At 39.4% G+C, this 12,080-nt stretch overlaps 1 protein-coding gene across 6 annotated transcripts in view; it reads left to right on the forward strand.

The window, feature by feature from the left end:
• LYPD6 (LY6/PLAUR domain containing 6) overlaps window positions 1-12,080 on the forward strand; it is a 128,011-nt gene that overhangs the window by 44,101 nt on the left and 71,830 nt on the right. For 2 of the 6 annotated variants that reach the window (XR_005651231.1, XM_039855242.1), the window contains exon 2: window positions 7,432-7,491. The exons of the other annotated variants lie outside the window; for them this stretch is intronic. The gene's annotated coding sequence lies outside the window, so the exon portion shown is untranslated. The remainder of the gene's footprint in view (window positions 1-7,431; window positions 7,492-12,080) is intronic. 6 annotated transcript variants of the gene reach the window in all.

Below are 12,080 nucleotides of genomic sequence, written 5' to 3' on the forward strand. Positions count from 1 at the left end.
AGAGAGAGAGCGAGAGAGAGAGAGAGCGAGCGAGAGAGCGAGCGAGAGCACGCGAGAGAGCACGAGAACTATTTGCTTTGGAGACTGGGGTGAGGCGGGTGCTCTCTTTCCAGGAGCTGGACATTTAAGGCAGCACCTAGTTCTAGAACATCATTACTACTCCCCACGCCACTATTTCCCGGGTGTAACTGGATGAGTACATCTTGGCAAAAGACCAAGAATTTCCCCCCAAACCTGTAATTAACCATTATAATTGCCTATGTTTTCCAAAATGAAAATGTCCTTAAAACCTAAGCCATATATTTTAACTTTTTGAATCTTCTGTAAAAAGATAAATAGCATATGAGGGAAGTTACCCCTTCTTGAAGAATGAAGACTAACCTGAACTTAGTTATAATTATAAGGAAAGGAGAATCTTCAGAACAGTAATGGCAGGGTAATAGGTTTCGTTTCCGATTGCACTTAGATTTAGAGTATTTTTGTTTCTATTATAGCTGCCTAGGAATTTGCCCCTCTTTGTAAAATGGTTTTCAGATTTTTCATATATCGTGTATTTTAAATTTTAATAATTCTTATTGACATGGTAGGTTCTGATTTTCTGCTTCTCTCTTATTTCATCCTCTTGCCTTCAGCTGCTAGAAACCGTTTTCTCCCAGAGAAGCCTGATTGCAGCATGTAGCCTTGTAGGGCAGAAAGAGGTCCTTTATTATCACATTCAGAGTGGGCATCTGAATACCTCCTTTCTAGGTAGAAACTGCGGGGCTTGCTTACCACATTTTCTCACTGCCGAAAACAAGGAGGCAGTTAGTGCAGGATGACACTGGCAGTGAAGGACCATGCCTTCTCGTTTAGCAAAGAGCAATGACTCAGAAAATAGGCATTTTAGAACAAATCTGAAGGCTAATGGAATTTCTGAAAAAGGAGAGAATGGATGTAGGGTGCACTGTAGTCAGCACTGAATGGGAGGTTCTGGTAGACCAAATGCAATGCCCCCGCTCTGTATGGCTAATTGCAGCCATGCTGGCTACCTGTTGAGTATAAACAATGAAATAAATTGAGAACATTGGAAGATATGTTTATGAAGATTTGGAGTTTCTTCCAATCACCTTTGCATGTAGTCACAAAAACGAAGGCTGATCCACCAGCCTTCCTGCTCCCTAGTTATGAAAACATAGCACTTTGTCCCACCCCCATCATAACTACAGGACTGTGTATTTCCTGGAAAGGCTAGGGACTGCAGTGGTAATCGACAGGACTAAATGGGAAGATCTCAGTGCACCCAGCGTGACAGTGACACGTCCCTCTAGCAACACTGACATGCTCTTTCCAGAAAGCCAACTCCTCTTTTAGTTTGAGGTTCTGTAGTTTTGTATTAATTCTCAGTTTCCAGGTTAGCATCTGAACAAAATGGTTTTTCGAAATGAGTAGAATCCAGGACAGATATTAGGATTGAGTGTGGCTAGCAGGAGAGGGAAGAAAATGTTTTAATACTTCTGGTCCTGTGAATTGAATCCTCCTCATGCTTCTGTCTCAGACCAAATCATTTGGAGTCATAGCAGTCATTGGTTTGGTTGCAGGTGGAAGGAAGCAAACTGGAATCTAATCCTATTCTCTTTCTCATCTTGCCCTTTATTCGAGTAGCACTGACCGTATAGGTTACTTTCACTGATTCATTCTATCATTTATTTAATAAATATTCACATACGATTTACTGTGTGAATGGGAGGTACTATGTTAGATGCTGGTGATGCAAAGATGAATAGGACAGGTCACAGGATGGAGGACTTCCTGGTCGGGTGTGGACACAGGCCTGCAGATGGTGGCAACAGCACTGTATGCCCTGAGAGCAGCATTAAGGAAGTCGGGAAGAAGTGAGCAACTCAGTGGGAATAGACCAAGGAAGAATTCTCAAGAGGGAACCTGCATCGGCTGAGATAGAAGGATGAACATTCACTGGGCAGATAATGAGGATGAGACACTCCCTGGAAAGGGAACAGGGAATAGTGGGTAAATGAGAGACTGTAGAGAGAGCCTTAAGTACTGTAAACAATGAAATAAATTGAGGAAATGGGAAGACATCTTTTTTTTTTTCAAGACTTGGAGCATCTTCTGAATTTTCTTTGCATGTAGTACACCAAACCAATGCTCATTCACTAGTCACCACTGACCCCTGGAAAGTAGGGTCTGGATTGCAGATGACCTTGATGCTATACTACGGATTTTGGATTCCCTCTAAATATTTGATAGGGAGCATTGAAGGAGAATCACATATTCATATTTTTATTTTAGAAGGTATTCAGTTATAAATGACTGAACCTAACTGAAAATACTTTATGCCAAAATAGGATTCTTTTCCTTTTATGTAAGTGGGAGGTCAGAGGGGTACTCTGGTTTCAGGTACGGTGGAATCTAGGGATTAAAGGGGTGTCATCAGGATTCTGTTCTAACTCTTCGTGTTTTACTCTCTCCCTTTACAAATGTCAGTCTCTCTGACCTTCCACAAGTTTCTGTGTCATTCTTCCTCTAGATTTTCTTTCAGCTCCTCTTTTATATAAATTGGCTTAATTCTTAGGCCTTCTTCACATGTTAGAAGTTAGATGGCCACTGACTTCTTTATATATATATTATATATAAACTGTATATAAACCTATATATAAACTATATAAACTACGTATAAACAATATAAGGGAAAGAGCTTTGGGGCAAAAGTGCTGGGAAGTTCTCTGGCTTTGGTTTGAAAAGATTAATATGCCCTTTAGCCTGAACCAATCTTTCAAGCTAAAGATATAGGAATTTCATCTAGGTCTCGGTTGGGTGTTCGCAGGTGTTGAGGGGAATTAACCTCCCTAAACCATTTAGATAAGCTTCCTACTTGGACCCCCAAAAGGCAATGGGAAAGTAGCAAAATTTCTAGCTGCTGCATTCCACTACAGTTCGGATGGAGGATGGACTGGAAAACAGGGAAAAGAGTAAGACTGAAATTCTTTCTCTCCTAAATGTTCCTAAATAATGACTTCCACTTTATTAAAATAATTACATATGTTGAACTACCTTTCTCGCACCTTATTTTTTTTCTAAAGCTGATCTACTAAAACAAAAGAGATAAAAGGTTTAAGTGACTTTCTATGGAAATTGAGGATACTGTAAATCGATGCTCACAGTGTGCCACAATACACAGAGGATTAACCTGCTGCAGCTTCCTGAAGCTTTCATTCTGCATGAATTCAGAAAACATATTGCTTTATCTGAAAACAGATGAGTATATTATGGAGTAGAATGCCATTGACTTAAAAAAAAGCATGAGGCATCAGGGAATTTTCTGTTTTCTACTTTGGGCTGAATCTCAATCTCCTTTGCATAGGCATTTGCTCTACTCTGTAACTGGGGGTAGTTAAGAGAAAGTTGAGAAGTACTGGGCTTCATCTTCCTGAGTTAAGGAAAGCCACACATAAGGAAGTCCTCACACAAAACTGATGTGTCGTGAGAACATATCTGATAATTGTTTAATGCCCATGGAATTTTCATAGCTCAACAGCAGGGGTGAGGGGATGGGGAGGAATCAGGGGTGTGATGGGAGAGAGGAGGGAGGGAGAGTCATGTAATTCTTGCCTGAATGCTTGGGTTTCTTTTTATGAGATGATTAGCTACATTTGAAATCTGTCCTTCACATATTCTTGGCTTCACTGAAGTCAAATGCTTTTTCTCCTTTATGTTGTTGTTTTATGAGCTACTCAACTAAACCTGTTTTCAGTAACATTCAAGTTAATGATACTATGGCTTACATTAAAAGGAAGATTAAAAATTTGCAACAACCTGATGCACTTAACCTTTCTTAATGCTAAGCACATTGTCTCTTATCTTTCCTGGAAGGATTGGGAAAGTTCTAGAAAGTTCCTTGTCCAACAGAATCGGTTAGTAGTGTACTGCACACTTTGTTAAAGCTGTATAGTGGGCATTGTCAGATCAAGTTACAGTAAAGGATTTAAAGGTCAATTATGCCATGATTTTAGGCAGAGGGGAGAGTGGCCAGGAGGTAAAAAAATACCCTAAGCCTTAGCTTTTAAAGACTTATGAAATTGTATTGCTTCGTGACATTTGATCGACCACTTTTTTTAACTTCCATTCTGAAAACAATCTCCCTAACCTCCTAGGAAGCTCTTTTGTGGCAGAAACACTGGTGTATAATTGAGAGAGACCAGGCTTGTTATACAGGGTGGGGGATGGGGTGGGTACTCTGTTTCTGTGAATTGATTTGCTAATGTTTTCCTGGGTTTACTGAAATCAAGATACCCGAGGAAGTTAAAATCTTAAGACATAAAAATGTTATAGTCTCAACTAGGCATGAAGCTAGCTTCAGGGAGAATGACCAAATTCGGCATTTAGAGGATGAGAACCAAATTAAAGAAATATACAAATTAGAACTAGAGAAGCCAAAATGGCCCCATGCATTAATGAACAGCCTCAGGGAACATCTGTATGTGTCTGCTTCTTGGTTTACAAACTGAATCCCAGCATATTTTCATCACAATGGCTGCATTTGAACAGCAAGGAAGGTCACCTGGATTAAAGATTTTGACCTGTCACTGCAATGGGGCTTTGGTTTGGTATCTTTATTTTTGGTCTGTAAAATCCTTTGTTCAATGCAAAGTTGATCTCTCCCTGAGACAGGCCTTGAGTGGAGGTGGACCAGCTTCATATTTCCAATTAGTCCCTCCCCCTGCTCCTGACTGCCTATGTCCTGTTCGGACAGGAGCCCCAAGCCCTCTCCCTGATGCTGTGGTGGAGAAGATGCGTTCCAGGGCAGCATGGGTGCATTTGTGTGGCTAGCATGGCGGCTCGCTCTCTTGGGATAATGCTACTGGATTCCCATCTATCCCTGGCTCTTGACCACTTAGCATTTAATCTCCTAGCACTTTCTCAAATAGAATTATATATGTGTAAACACTCTGGAAAGCATTGTATGCTGCTGGTTAATTAAATGAAATTGATTATAATTATTTTGCTTTGAATTCCTTGTCAGAAGATAGTCTATTCAGATAGTTCACTCATATTTTGGACCCTGAGTAATTTTTAAAACATTCTATATTAAGGATCTGAAAGAAACTATGGCCAATTTTGAAAACCTTTAGTCTTGCAGCTCCACTGCTTAGTCTGGCCTTCTGACTTCTTACTCTTAGCATCTTCTTACTTAATCTCTAGTATGAATAATTGCTTGTCCATTCTTTGGAAAGAGAGGGGGGATACCCTTGTCCCTTGGGAGACGCACACACATATGTAGCTGTGAAGGAAATTTAGGGAGGCCTAGCATGTCCTCTGTTCCTATCTTCCACTCATCCAGCACATCCTGTGGTTCCATTTTAGGGCAGATTTTCACATTGGCTCATTCATTTCACCTCGCTTAGTGGTCCTCTGCCCTACTTAGAGATAGCCTACTTTTTTGACTTTCTGGAAAATTTCTTGGGACATCACTACTTGGAATTGTTGTAGCAGTGCCCACCCCCTCAGCCTCTCTATTGCTTGGCCCAGGATATCAGGGTACATAACCTAGCTTATGTTTTAAATCTCAAGATTGAAGGTCTTATAAAAGCCAATTCTGTCTTCTAAGTACTATGGATTGTTGATGTCTAGCACAAAATATTACAATCCATTAAGTCACAGAGCAGTATAGATACTAATTGAATGGAAGTATTGCTAGATGTGGTCTATAAAAGAGGAAAAGGTTGTGACATGATGTAGTAGATATAAGTCGATTTATACATAGATTCCTCTCTGGAGATATTCATCAATAATCACAACTTTTGTTTATTGAGCACATATACTGTATTGGACAATGCTCCGAGTGCTTTATGTGTATTTCTTCTAACATTCACAACAAAACTGTACGGTGAGCATTAGTATCCCCATAGTACAGAAGAAAAAATTGAGACACATGCCCAAGGTGAGTGGTAGAATCAGTGTCATTGTACAGGTACATCTGATTTCAAAGCCAAAGCTTTCCACTGTGTTATACTGCTATGTATTTACCAAGAAGAATCCTTGAGGTGGTCAATAGTAACCCATTGTCAGCCGTAACCCGTTGTCAACAGGAAAAAACACTTCCCAGCATTCTCTTGAGTGTGGCACCATATTTGTTTATTGATTAGTTGATTGATTCTTTCTTGCCAGACACTAAATTGGACTGTGGAGTTTTAAATGTGAGTAAAACTTGACCCTTGAGAATCTCACAGTTTAGTGGGGGAATCTCTTCCTCAACGTCATTGAATTAATATCTGTCGTCTGGTATAGAAAGTTCTCAAAACTGTCTTTGAGCTTTCTCTTATTTGGAACCTTTAATTTTTTCTAATTGTGGAAAAAACTTCTTGCCCTGAAGTAACTTGACTTAGGGGATGGCATGGACTACTATGAATCTTTGTATGGTTTTATTTTTTTAACTTACTTTACTACTGGAGCTATTATTGGCTCTCTGCATTGAGGTCAGATTCTACACAAGGAGCTAAGATAGCATGATTACATTTACATTTATATGGCCCTTCACTACTTATAAAATGTTTCCAGGTACATTATTTGATTTTATTCTTATAAGGGCAAATATTTGATCCTAGTTTCACAGAAATGACTTTCAGAGGCCACTCAGGAGTGTGTGATCAGCCACATGTGGCCTTGTGTTCTCTCCCCATGACACACTATGCTTTCAGTGGGAGAAAGAGGGAGGTATATTGAATAGAAGGAAATGTGGTTATAAATACCCTGACTTGTTTGTGGGTAAGTAGGAACAAGGAATTTGCCTTCAACAGGGCAAATGGTTTCACTGACTGGAGTCAAGGAACTGAGCAGAGGGAAGTCATAGAAGGACGATGTTTTAGTCAGCACTATCATGAGAAAACACCATTGACTGGGTGACTTAAACAGCAGAAATTTCTCAAAGTTCTTGAGGCTGAGAAGTCTAAGATCAAGATGCCGGCTGATTTGGTTCCTGGTGAGGGCTCTCTTCCTGGCTTGAAGGTGGCAACCTTCTTGCTGTGTCCTCACATGGGAGAGAGTAGAGAACAAGCTCTGTAATGTCTCTCCTTATAAGGACACTAATCCCATCAGAGAGCCCCACCCTCATGACCTCGTCTAAATCCAATTTCCTCCCAAAGGCCCCATCTCCAAACACCATCACTTAGGGGTTGGGGTTTCAAGATATGAATTTCTGGGGGGCACAATTTAGTCCATAGCAGAGGGTGTGATGTCGGACAGGTTAGAACTTAGCTACGAATAGCTCACTCTAGGACAGTCAGAGCATAGTGTGCGGGTGTATAAGTGTGGATGTAAAGGCATAATCTATGTGGTTGTAGAAAACAATTTCCAGAAGGTCATTTGGACTGAAAATAAGAGGAGGGAGGAATTTCTGACTGTTCAGCATGTCTCAGCTTTTTTCTCAACTCCTAGGTAATTGATGTGGTGATTTTCAATCCTCATGAGGAAAAGGGAAGCTGTGATTGCACAGTAGTGAGTATTACCCCCATTTATATAAGCAAGATGCTGCCATACAGAGGTGTTATGTCTTTTTTTTTTTTGCAGCTATACAAAGGTAGTGAATACTTATTCTTTTGACATCCTTTAGGTCCAAATTTGATCCCCAAGGAAAATTCTCTGTCAAATGAAAGGATATTGCTTCATGGAGGGCCCCACTAGAAAGAATAATCCTTGCACAGTGGCTCAGGTGCATGATAAAAAGTGTATGGTCTGTGTTCTTTCGATATACTTACCTAATTCAGGTAAAGGACATAAGTCCTTTCTTACTTCCAAAGTTAGGATGATTCAGTGATAACTATAAAAGCCCTTTTTCATGGTAATTATAATCAGAGTTCTGAATACATTATGCGTCTACAGCCTTTCAGTGTTACTTGTAAAGAGATATTTTGAGGGCTGATTTAGCTTGAAGAGTTTCCATTTAAAACCCATTCTTGTTTTTGTAGCATTTTCAGCAGCAAGGCTAATGAAGTCAGTCTGGACATAAATGATTATGGTGAGCAGATGAATTCAGAAGTCTTTACTGTGTAAAGATAAGTGTATCTCTTCCTCACAACTACAGAAACATACATTTTAAAAATAAATAGCCTCATCTTGGCTCTGTCAGGATATTAGAAGGTGCTAAATAACCAGATTATCAAGAATTAAGGCCCACGGAGTTACTGGGCCTAGAGGAGAGAGGGTCGGCAGGGCAGCCTCACCAGGAAGGAGGTGAACCTTGTGAGCATGGTCCTGCTCTCACTGTGCGGGCAGCTGGCAGGCTGCAGACCCAGAGGTGTGTTAGGGAGCTGCTTTTTTGGATACAGCACTACTTCAACTCAGACGGTATTATGCACAAATCTGAGGAAGATTAAGGGATCTGGGTTGCACTGTACCGTGAGAGAAGATGAGATTAGCTTTCCCCAGCTAGAAAGACTGGATACATTTTAAAAAGTATTTTAACCACAGGGATTTCTAAATTCTCCTGGAATCTATTACCATCTATTAGCTCTTGTGGCTTTGAAGAATCTTTAGCCGGCCGCTAAAGATTCAGCAGTAACAGGGTGATTTGCTTTCCTTTGTGGTGGGGTTTGAATACCAAGGCACCCTGTGAGACTGGAAAGGCTTCTCCAGACCTGATGCTGGTAGTAGGGAGATATCACACAAAGCCCACTTACAGATCGGGTGGCTTGACAGTCTACCTGAAAAAAAAAAAAAAAGTATGGTAATTAGCTTACACTGTCAACGTTTTTATCAAGATGACAAGAGTACCAGAGACCTTCTGTTTGGAAAGTCAGAAGCAAATGTTTTTGCTTCAACTCAATTCAAAATGATGTCATCTCTTCTTACTGTAACTGTATTGAGGAAATCAGCCAATACTGTTTTTCCTCTGCGTAAAAGTGGCTTTAGAGCCATTAGTGATTCTGTGAACTTCCCTTTACACTAGGTCCCAAGGTTATCCTTTTAGACAAACAGTTGTCAACAGGTGACCTCTAAACTTCTAGAATAATAATAGTAGTGATCATTAGTCTATGTGTCAGGCAAGTGTTATGGGTTTCATTCTCCACCTTATTTACACTTCACAAAAAAGAATATGAAGACCCTCTGACTTGGCATTCATTGAACATGTATTGTAAAAGTACATCCATACATTTGTACTTCATAATTTTGAACCCTTTTTTGATAACAAAACATCTTTATCCTGGTTATATCAAGTACAATAATTTGAAATTCATGCACCTGTGATAACCATAAATGATATTTTGATGGCCATCCTTTTATCTCTTTCTCTCTCGGTCTCTCTGTCTCTCTGTTTCTCTCTGTCTCTCTCCACACACACACTGATGTGTGTATGTGTATGTTTAAATAACTCACCACAGATTAGATCATGCTATACAATCTGCATTTATTGTGGGTACTTTTTAAAATTCCTTCCCTTCCTTCACACCCATGACTGCCTTTCTCTACTGTCCACCAGTGTTCAGCAACCTAGTTTATGTAGCTCTACGTTTCTTACCACATTCGTGTAACCATCTACAAATGTATGTACTTTTGTTTTGTACAAAAAGGCATCCTCCAAAGCAGTGTTAGTCATGTGCTTAGGATCCACAATTTTAAATGGTGCACAAGACATTCCAAAAATAGAGGAATCCTTGTAACACATCCTCTGAATCTTACTTTCCTTGCTTAGTACACCATGCACTTCCCTACCTGAGATGGCATAATGCTAGCTCACTCTCTATAATGACTTTGGAATAGGATGGGGAGGATCAGAGCCCCACCTATTTTTTTTCTATATGCATAGTCAGTTGTGAATATGACATTTATCAATAAGCTGTTCTCTCCACAACGGATCACAATACTCACTTTGACATCGAGAAGCTTCTGGTCTATGAATATTGTCAATGATCAAGTGAGGTTTACTCCAGAAATGATACTGGGGTTCATTTCTAGGTTCCTCAGTCTGTTCTGTTATTTATTTCCGTGCCGTGTTTTTTTTTGTGTGTGTGTGATTAATAAAAACTCTTTCTTAATTTCTTGCTTTATTCAATTAATAAATCTTAAAGTTTTCTATATTACTCTCTCATTCTTTTAAAATGCTACATAGAGATGTAGTTTTTAAATGAATTTAAAATCATAGGTAAATATGAATTTTGTATACCATTAAGATATTTAAGGATGCACTAGAAATGGTTAATACCCATCTTCTGGGAAATGGGCCTGGGATTTAGGGAACTTGGGCAAGATCCATATTTTCCAGTTTATAGTCTGTAGTGTTTTCTCTTAAAGTATGTTTAACTTCCATCATTTTAGACAGCTGGTCTAGGATTATAAATGAGCAGTAGCAAGTATGGCATCACTTGGTTCCTAGTCTGTGACTCAGACTATTCAATATGGCTCACTACAGGGATGATGGACATTTCAGAGCTATATGATCTACAAAATCACATCTACATTTCAAATACTGAAGATGTTACTCGAAAGTGAAATTTCAGAATATTTCAAGTGAAAATCGAAGAAAATAAATTGCAGTAAAAAAAACTAGTTATGTTAGTACATGTTTATATTAAAATACTTTTAAGCTGGAAATCAGGAGACTTAGAGTTTTAAATGTCTCTTTTTATTCTAGGCATTAAGATATTGTCTTCTCTATGGCTCAGTTTATCAATTGGCAAAATGAGAATGATTCTATTCACCTATATCAGTGGGAGAGTGATATTTTTTTTGCCTACTCTTTAAAGTCTGTAAGAAACTTGGAAACTTTAAAAAAGAATTTAAGAAAAAAACATACTAATTTTCTGTTTGCTACTGCTGGCTTTTACTCAGAGTTTGTGTTCATAGAATAACATATCATTTAGTTTAGATGTATTTTTTTTCTCTCTTGGTCTGGTGACATAGGAATTTAGCTTAAAAACAAAAGAGGTGTCAGTGGAAAGAACTGAATACTAGTCAATGTGCTTAAACTCGAGAAATTTGAGCAGTTACTTTAGATGGTTCGCTCTGGAGGTAAAAGCCTTAAGCTCAGGGACTAACCTATTTAGTACCTGGTACAGCATTAGGCATACAGTAATTACTTAATAAATACCCATAAAAGATAATTTTTAAAGCAAGGTAAAGTCATGACTCTCATACATATAGAATGAACCTATGGCAGATTTTATTTAACTCATTAATGAGGAAATTGCTGTGATGTCCCTAGCACTCTACAGGAGAATGCACGTACAGATCAGGAATACTGAGAGGAATGTGTAAATGGAGGCAAACTTAGCTTCCATAGTGGGAACGGAAATCGATAGAACCTCCCCCACACGGCAGGATAGGATTTACATGTCTGTCTGTGGACAAAAATGATTTTGCATTGCTATCGGTTATCCCCAATTTACAGAGTTGTAAAATAGCTCCCACAGAATCAGAATCAGGTAACCACGAGGGTGTGTTCTGGGAAATTCATAGTTTTGTGCTGAAGCAGTTTCCCACCCCCAGCCTGTTTTTGATTGATCCAGAAGTGTTTGTGAACATGTGTACATTCATGCCCTCTCCTAAAAAAATACTGTATTTTTCTGGTTTCAAGGAGAGAAAGACCCAAGAAAATCAAGCAAGGCCACTCTGTGGTCACTCTGGCCAGAGGCAGAGTGATGGAGAACCTACCTGTAGTCTCTGAGCCCAGTCTACCTTCACTGCTGGGGTTCCTTTACTTGTTGATTGAGGATCTGAGGGCAATTGATGTGACAACTACATATGCTATTCTTCCAGTAAATGGAGGAGGCAAAAACCATTTCCTGAATGCTTGCTCTGTGTGAAGCACCTACTTGGCATTTTATAGTCCTAAACTCATTTAAAGCACTCCGTGAACCTCAGCTGAGAAAGCAAAGACATATAAGTAGTCCAGTAACTGTCCAGCTCTACAATAGAGGGGTGTAAAGCTCAGGAATCTGACAGCCTGACTGCCCCAAACCCCTGCTCTTTAACCTTTTAGGAATAATACTCCAATCATCATGCCTCTGAATGAATTTGGAGAAAGGAATGAAAATAGTTTTAATTTTTAATGGCTGAAAGGGGAGGAGATTTTGGGAGCAAAAAATGAG

Source organism: Pteropus medius, unplaced genomic scaffold (assembly GCF_902729225.1).
Source record: "Pteropus medius unplaced genomic scaffold, Ma_sr-lr_union100, whole genome shotgun sequence".
In the NCBI taxonomy this organism is placed as follows: Eukaryota; Metazoa; Chordata; class Mammalia; order Chiroptera; family Pteropodidae; genus Pteropus; species Pteropus medius.